Below are 7,336 nucleotides of genomic sequence, written 5' to 3'. Positions count from 1 at the left end.
ATCACCCCCTGACTCCTACAATCTTTCTGTCTCATCTTCTCAAGGGTTCCCAGAGCCCGCTTAGGTCTGAGTGTTCGCTCCAAGGTCTTTCACTCTCTGCCTAACGTTTGGTTGTGGATCTCTATACTTGTTCCTATCTGCTGCAGGAAGAAACTTCTCTGATGATGACTGAGCAAGACACTGACCTATGAGTATAACAAAATGTCACGAGGAGTCATTTTATGGCTATTTTTTGTAGCAGTAGTATTGGGTTTTGCCATATGTCCCTGGACTATCTACTTTCATGTTCTTGGTCTTCCCTGCAGTGTCAGTATGGGTTACACCTTGCTGTGTGTCCCATAAGACAGATCTGTTATTGGTTGGTTACACCCACCAGCTTTGTGCCATCTTACACTAGCATATCTTGCAGGCAGGACCCTATTGTAAATAAAAAGGTTTGTGTTAAACTTTGGGCAACTTTTAATTTTAATTTTATTTTAGTTTTTTTTTTGAGGCAGAGTTTCTCTGTGTAGTGCAGGCTGTCCTGGAAATCACTCTGCAGACCAGGCTGCCTCAAACTCAGAGATCAGCCTGCCTCTGACTCCCGAGCACTCGTACTAAAAGCATGTGCTACCATTGCCTGATTAATCTTGGGCAACTTTTTTTGTTCTAGACAGGGTTTCTCTGTATCTCCCCGAATATTCTGGAACTAGCTCTGTAAACCGTGGAACTAGCTCTATGCACCAATTTAGGCAGCTTATAAAAGTAAGATTTTTCTTTTTATCATATTATCTATAGTATTGATTATTTCTTTTGACAAAGTATCTATAAAATATACTTTATGGAATTTCTTGTCAATGTTTTTAAGTTGAAATGGTGAATGCCACCCCTAGGCCTGATGTATCACACGTCATCCATAAACTTCCATGCAGGCATCTTCCATGTGTGTGCTGGGTGAAGAGATTTATATGGTGCTGTGGGGGTAGGGGAGGGAGAACTCAGAAGCCCGAAAAGACAGCAAAGTCACATTGTAGAACGAGCCTGGGCACCTGAACGTTGGCCTGGACCACAGCACTTTTCCCCATTGTACTCTAAAGTTCATGCTAGACTGTGATGTGAATGAGAAATAAACTGGCAAGCCATTTATTATTAAGCCACTAAAATTTCTTTTAAAGCAGCCAATTTCCCGTTATTAATAAGTGTCAGATTTGTTTCTCTTTAGTGAGCTAGGGATGAATACTTGAGCTTTCAAGGACAATAGTTTCCTCGCTGGCCAGTGACTCCAGGTTCATATCAAGATCTGTAAGTTACAGTCTTTTAACGCAAGCCCCTGGGAGATTGCTGCTTGGCTGCACTAGTTTATTAGATATACCTAGACAGATCTGTACTCTAGTCTAGGTTCATTCTGGACATAGCACTACTACACTTAGACTTATGAGTGCCTTATCCGTCATTGAAATTGTTAGTTACCAAATATTTTTGGTTTCACCCTTTCAATATACTAGAAACCAATCTCCCCTACTCTCAGACATCTCTATCTGCCCGCTTTTCCTCCCCTCCTTCATTCCCTCTTTCTCTCTCATTCAAACTCTTGCCTTGCAGGATCCAAGATGACCTGACTCTTCTTTCGAACCGTACCACATCTTCCTGATACACACCCTCTTCTCAGCTGTTGTGTGGGAGGAACTTTGTAGTTTTGTGATGGATGCAGTTTTAGAGTTAAAGAAATGCCAAATTAGCATATTGGTTATTTCAATATGAAATCACTTCAGGAAGAATAACCTCAGAAAGGACCATTTAATATGTGTTTTCCTACATACATTAAGCCATAATGATTTTTTTTTGTGAGGAATTGTCTTGGTCACTAGACACTGGTCATTAAAGCAGCAGTGAATTTGAATAAACAAATTCCTTGAGGTAACCTTTATCTTCCTCTAATGTCTGTCACTCCACCATATTTCTTTAGTGACATCCTTAGAATTTACTGCCTGAGTTGGTAATATCAAGCTGACAAGTTGTTACTACATAAATTTATTGTTCTTTGTCTAAGAAGTGCAAAGACATCATATTGGGCCATTTCTTTGGATTTATCTCTCATGATGATCTCTATATCGCATGTGTAATTACTAATAATTCAAAACTTCTGTCTTATTAGTAAAGTTTTGTATTAGTTAAATTCCTAAGTTACCCAAGAGCCTACAAAGAACTTAAAGGGAAATTCAGAAACCTCTCTCCTATGCAATATACCTTGGGAATTTTTCCCATATACTGTCTTTATCAGAGGACATTCATTGACCAAGCCACAATGCAGGTGAATTAAATCCTAGTCTCTTGGCAGAGGGTAGAACCATTGGCATTTTATCTCTTTACTTACTTATTTTTAGATTTATTTTTTAATTAAGTGTATATGTGTGTCTCTCTGTATGTGCGCATGTGAGTACAGATGCCCACAGAATCCAGGAGAGGGTGCTGTATCCCTTTGGAGCTGGAATTACAGGTGGTTGTGAGTCATGCAGTGTGGATACTGAGGAGCAGCTTGGGTCCTCTGCAAGAGCAGTATGTTCTCTTCCCTTCTGAGCCCTAGCTCCAACCCAGCAATGGGTAGTTTTCAAATCTCTCTAGGTGATTTGATTGCGCACCTGAGTTTGAGAACTAGCACTTTCAACTGCAAGCAAAGGATCACCACTGAACTGAGCTGAGAAATATACCTTAAGCCCCAGGTTGATCAAATTGTTCTCCTTCTTTGTTTCCAGAATATCATCTGTGGCTTTCTAGCACAATGACCACAATTCTGTATAGAAATTTCTGATTTACTCATCTATCCTTGTTATAATATTCTGAACTCCTTGAGATTCCTGGTACATTTTTAAAATTGTTTTTATTGAGCTGTATATTTTTCTCTGCTCCCCTCCCTTTCTCTCCCCTCCCCTTCTCCCCTCTCCCATGGTTCCCACGTTCCCAATTTACTAAGGAGATCTTGGTTTTTTTCTACTTCCCACGTAGATTAGATTTATGTATGTCTTTCTTAGGGTCCTCTTGTTGTCTATGTTCTCTGGGATTGTGAATTGTTGGCTGGTTTTTCTTTGCTTAAGTCTAAAAGCCACTTATGAGCACATGAGATAATTGTCTTTCAGTGTCTGGGTTACCTTACTCATTAAGATGTTTTCTAGATCCATCCATTTCCCCCACAAATCTCAAGATGTCATTATTTTTTTTTCTGTTATGTAGTACTCCACTGTGTAAATGTACCACATTTTCTTTATCCATTCTTTGGTTGAGGGACATTTAGGTTGTTTCCAGGTTCTGGCTATGACAAACAATGGTATGAACATAGTTAAGCACCTGCCCTTGTGGCACGATTAAGCATCCTTTGGATATATACCCAAAAGTGGCATTGCTGGGTCTTGAGGAAGGTTGTTTCCTAATTTTCTGAGAAATCACCATACTGATATTCAAAGGGGCTGTACCAGTCTGCACTCCCACCAGCAATGCAGAAGTGTTCCCTTTACCCCACATCCTCTCCAGCATAAGTTGTCATCAGTGTTTTTGTTCTTGGCCATTCTTACAGGTGTAAGATTGAGATTCCTAGAACAGTTTTTCAGTGACTTTGTCACAAGTACATAGCACAATATCTTGTACAAAATTAATACAATAAGTGCATACATAAATTTATAAAATTTTGGCAGGCATTATGCTAACATATTTTCATGTCACCTCAATCCAGAGAGCAATCCTGGGCCGTGTGAGTTATTATCCTTGTACTACAAATGAGCAGAATCAAGGACAAAAGAGATGAAGTGCCTGGTAACAGAGCCCGTAGCAAAGTACAGGATTTAATCCCAGATCTTTCAACTCCCAATTTAGCAAGTTTCTATCTATGACTGCCAAACAGTTGAGAACTTATGAATAACCAAATTCCCACAAACCTAACCTCATAAAACATGGTTCTTAGAACTATGCAGTGTTTTATGTTGTTAAGTTTGTGGTAATTTGGCTATTCAGCAATAAAGAGCTAATATAAGTAGCATATATGTACCAAGGATTATTTTTACCAACCAAGATTCAAGACCCTAGTGTTCACACACCTTCCTTCAGCTGACCAATTCATCACAAAGCTAAGTGCTTCTCTAAAGGGAGTGGGCAGGTACAATTAAAATTCCCAGTTGGGCTGGAGACCGTTATAGAATTCTGCCTACTGCACTGCCTTATGCTTTGTAGAATATATCTTCACATATTTGATTTCATTTTTATCTTTTTCAATAATAATATTAAATAGATAAGAAGGTATTATAGCCACTTTTAATATATGTGAGAAAGTTGGAGCAATGAAAAGCAGCCATTTTGTACAGATGAAGAATTAAAACCCTTTGTCATTCAGTACTGTGACTTACAGTACCACATACCTTGTTGCTTTAATGAATTTATAATCTAATATGGATATAATAGAAATGAAGTAGATCTCAATCTTATATAAATGGGTTTGTTCTAATGTAAGAAAAGTAATGCCTAGTATATTATAATCCCTTTCTATAAATGTTCATGTGAAGGAAGAACTATTCATGCTATAAAAATGGTTTGCAGTAGACCCCTTTAAATCATACCCATTACCATTCTCATTAGGTCAGTAACTAATGATAACTCTTTTGTGTGCTTTTGTGCCCACTACCAAAATTATTTATACTAGTGAGTAATTCAGTTCAAGTCATCCAAATTAGAGTTTAAGTTGCCTTTCATCCAGTTTTGGTACTCACTTTGCTATTTCTTGATTTTTCATGAGCATTTTTAGGTGAGAAGTGAAGTGTGTGCTTATAGGGTGGGTGTGTATATATGTGGGCATGTATATGTGGATATTTATAGATAAAGGCAGCTGACTCAGAACTCAACTAGAAGCCTGCATCTGTATTTTTTGTGGTCGTACTGGCATACTGACAGTGGCATATTGACAGAGTGAACCAGGTAGAGATGGCATGTGTCTACACTTGTGTGTGTATGCTTAGGACATATATGTCCCTGTGTGTTTCAAACAGGTGAGGAAAAAAGTTGCAAAGTGACAAACCAAGATGAAGATGGTACTTAAGTATCTGGCTGTAATGGTCATAAATTCTCCAATGTCTGCCCATTGGGGAAGTTGGCTCCTTCAAATGGAATTCACCTCCTGCCCTCCCTTTTTCCATCCCTGGCGGTGCAGTCACTTGAAGGATAGGTGGTAATAGCTTGAGAGAGAGGTGTTTCTGCTCTGCTGAGCTGTCATTGTCTCTTTCATTTCAGAGAGGACACATCTGTGCTTCCTCCCCATGAACACAGTTATGAGCTCCAAAGGGACAGATTTTAGGCTTCTGCATTCTCCTCCAAAAAAGCCCAGCACATACTGATAAACACTTCTCATAGCAATTTGATTATGGGTGTCAGAAAGACTTTGCACGTTTTAGGACTGAAAGTGTATTGGAGGGGGTATTGTCTTTTTTAAAAAATATTTTTTACCTTGCATACAAAGAAATAGATCTCATTATGAAATTTTTTACAAAATCATACCATTGTACATTGTTCTTATTAAGCCCACACTGTGCTCTCCTATTCCTCTGGCCCTTCTTGCTTTCCTATCCCTAGATAGTCTCCTCATTCTCTTTTCATAAAAAATATTCCATTACCAACCCTTGTTTCCCTCCTTACCTTTAGACGTCTTCCTAGCTTTTCATTGGGCTATATCTACTTTAATGTCACATTCATATTTAAATCTAAATTATGTATATGAGAGAAAATATGCAATACTTATCTTTGAGCCCTACTTTATACAATATTTTGCAGTTCTACCCATTTTCCTGCAATATCATAACTTTATTGTTTTAATAGCTGAATAAATATCCATTGAACATATATGCTACATTTTGTTCATGTGTCCATTTGTTGACAGATACCCAGGCTGGTTCCAAATCCTGGCTATTGTGTGGTAGTAAATGTGGATTTCTGCGTATTTCTGTCAGATGATGTCTAGAGTGGTTCCAGTTTTGATTTTTTGAGGAATTTCCATACTGGTTTTCACAGTGTCTGCAATAGCTGACATTCTCCCCAGCAGTGTATATGGCTAGCGCGGGGGGGGGGGGTGGCATTTTGAAGATATCTACTGAAAAGGATATTAGAATACCAGAGAAGCTCTGAGCAAGGCACAGGATTTCAAGAATTGCTTATCTGATTGTAGTTGCTTGGGTTAAGATGTCTGACTATTAAGGTAGAAATATACACTGTGTGGGATATACAGAGAGCGAGAGGTGATCCCCAAGAAGTTACTTGAGGGCGAGGTAAACAACTTGGTCTCTATATTATTGGCAGAAGATCAGTCCTAGTATCCTTATTTGTGAATTTGGCTTTTCTCTCACATGAATCATGCTGCCAAAAAGCTACCATCAGAAATGTCTAAGAAATTATGCTCTTTCTGTGAAAAACTGCCCTTTCAATTTATGCATACATCTGTATATCATATATGCCTATCTGTGAGTATGTTCATGTGCAACTGCAGGCACCTTTAGAGTCTAGAAGAGGGCGTCAGGCCCCCTGAAGCTCAAGTTACAGGTGATTGTGGGCTACATGTTGTAGGTGCTTGGAAACAATGTGAGTTCTCTGCAGGAGCATTGTGTGTTTTTAACTATTGAGCCATTTTCAATATTCAACCACTTTTCTTGACTCTGTGCCCCTAGCTGAGGAACTATTTGAGGGAGAGAGAATGATTTTTTTTAAAGTTATGGTTCCTGGTACTTCATCTATTATCCACCACAGAGGCCCACACCTAGGAGTATATGAACAACACAATTGGAATTAGTGGGTCATAAAAAGTAAAGAGGTTGTGAAGTTGGGAGTGGGTGAGGGTGTGGTGGATCTGAAAGGAGTGGGGGTGTGTGTGGCCAAAATGCATTGCACGCATGTAGGAAATTCTTTCAAAATCAATAATATATTTAAGTCAATAATAATCATAATAAAAATTCAACTAGTTCACAATATGTGCTTCCTGTGGTCAGAAAAATCTCACTCTCACCCCCCCCACATACACACTTTCCTTATTTAAAAGATGAACAAATCCTGCATATATACAAATATAACTAAATATAAATCAAATTTTATTTCTTCTGGTCTTGACTGAGTGAATAAGTATATGAATTTAGCAATCCTGAAATTGAGCTCAGTTCTGTTAGTTAAGAGTAGAGTGATTTCTTTTTTTTAATTTATTTATTTATTAAGGATTTCTGCCTCCTCCCCGCCACCGCCTCCCATTTCCCTCCCCCTCCCCCTATCAAGTCCCTCTCCCTCATCAGCTTGAAGAGCTATCAGGGTTCCCTGACCTGTGGGAAATCCAAGGACCGCCCAC

The sequence above is a fragment of the Microtus ochrogaster genome, chromosome X (assembly GCF_000317375.1).
Source record: "Microtus ochrogaster isolate Prairie Vole_2 chromosome X, MicOch1.0, whole genome shotgun sequence".
In the NCBI taxonomy this organism is placed as follows: Eukaryota; Metazoa; Chordata; class Mammalia; order Rodentia; family Cricetidae; genus Microtus; species Microtus ochrogaster.
Note: the sequence above shows the minus strand (reverse complement) of the source record.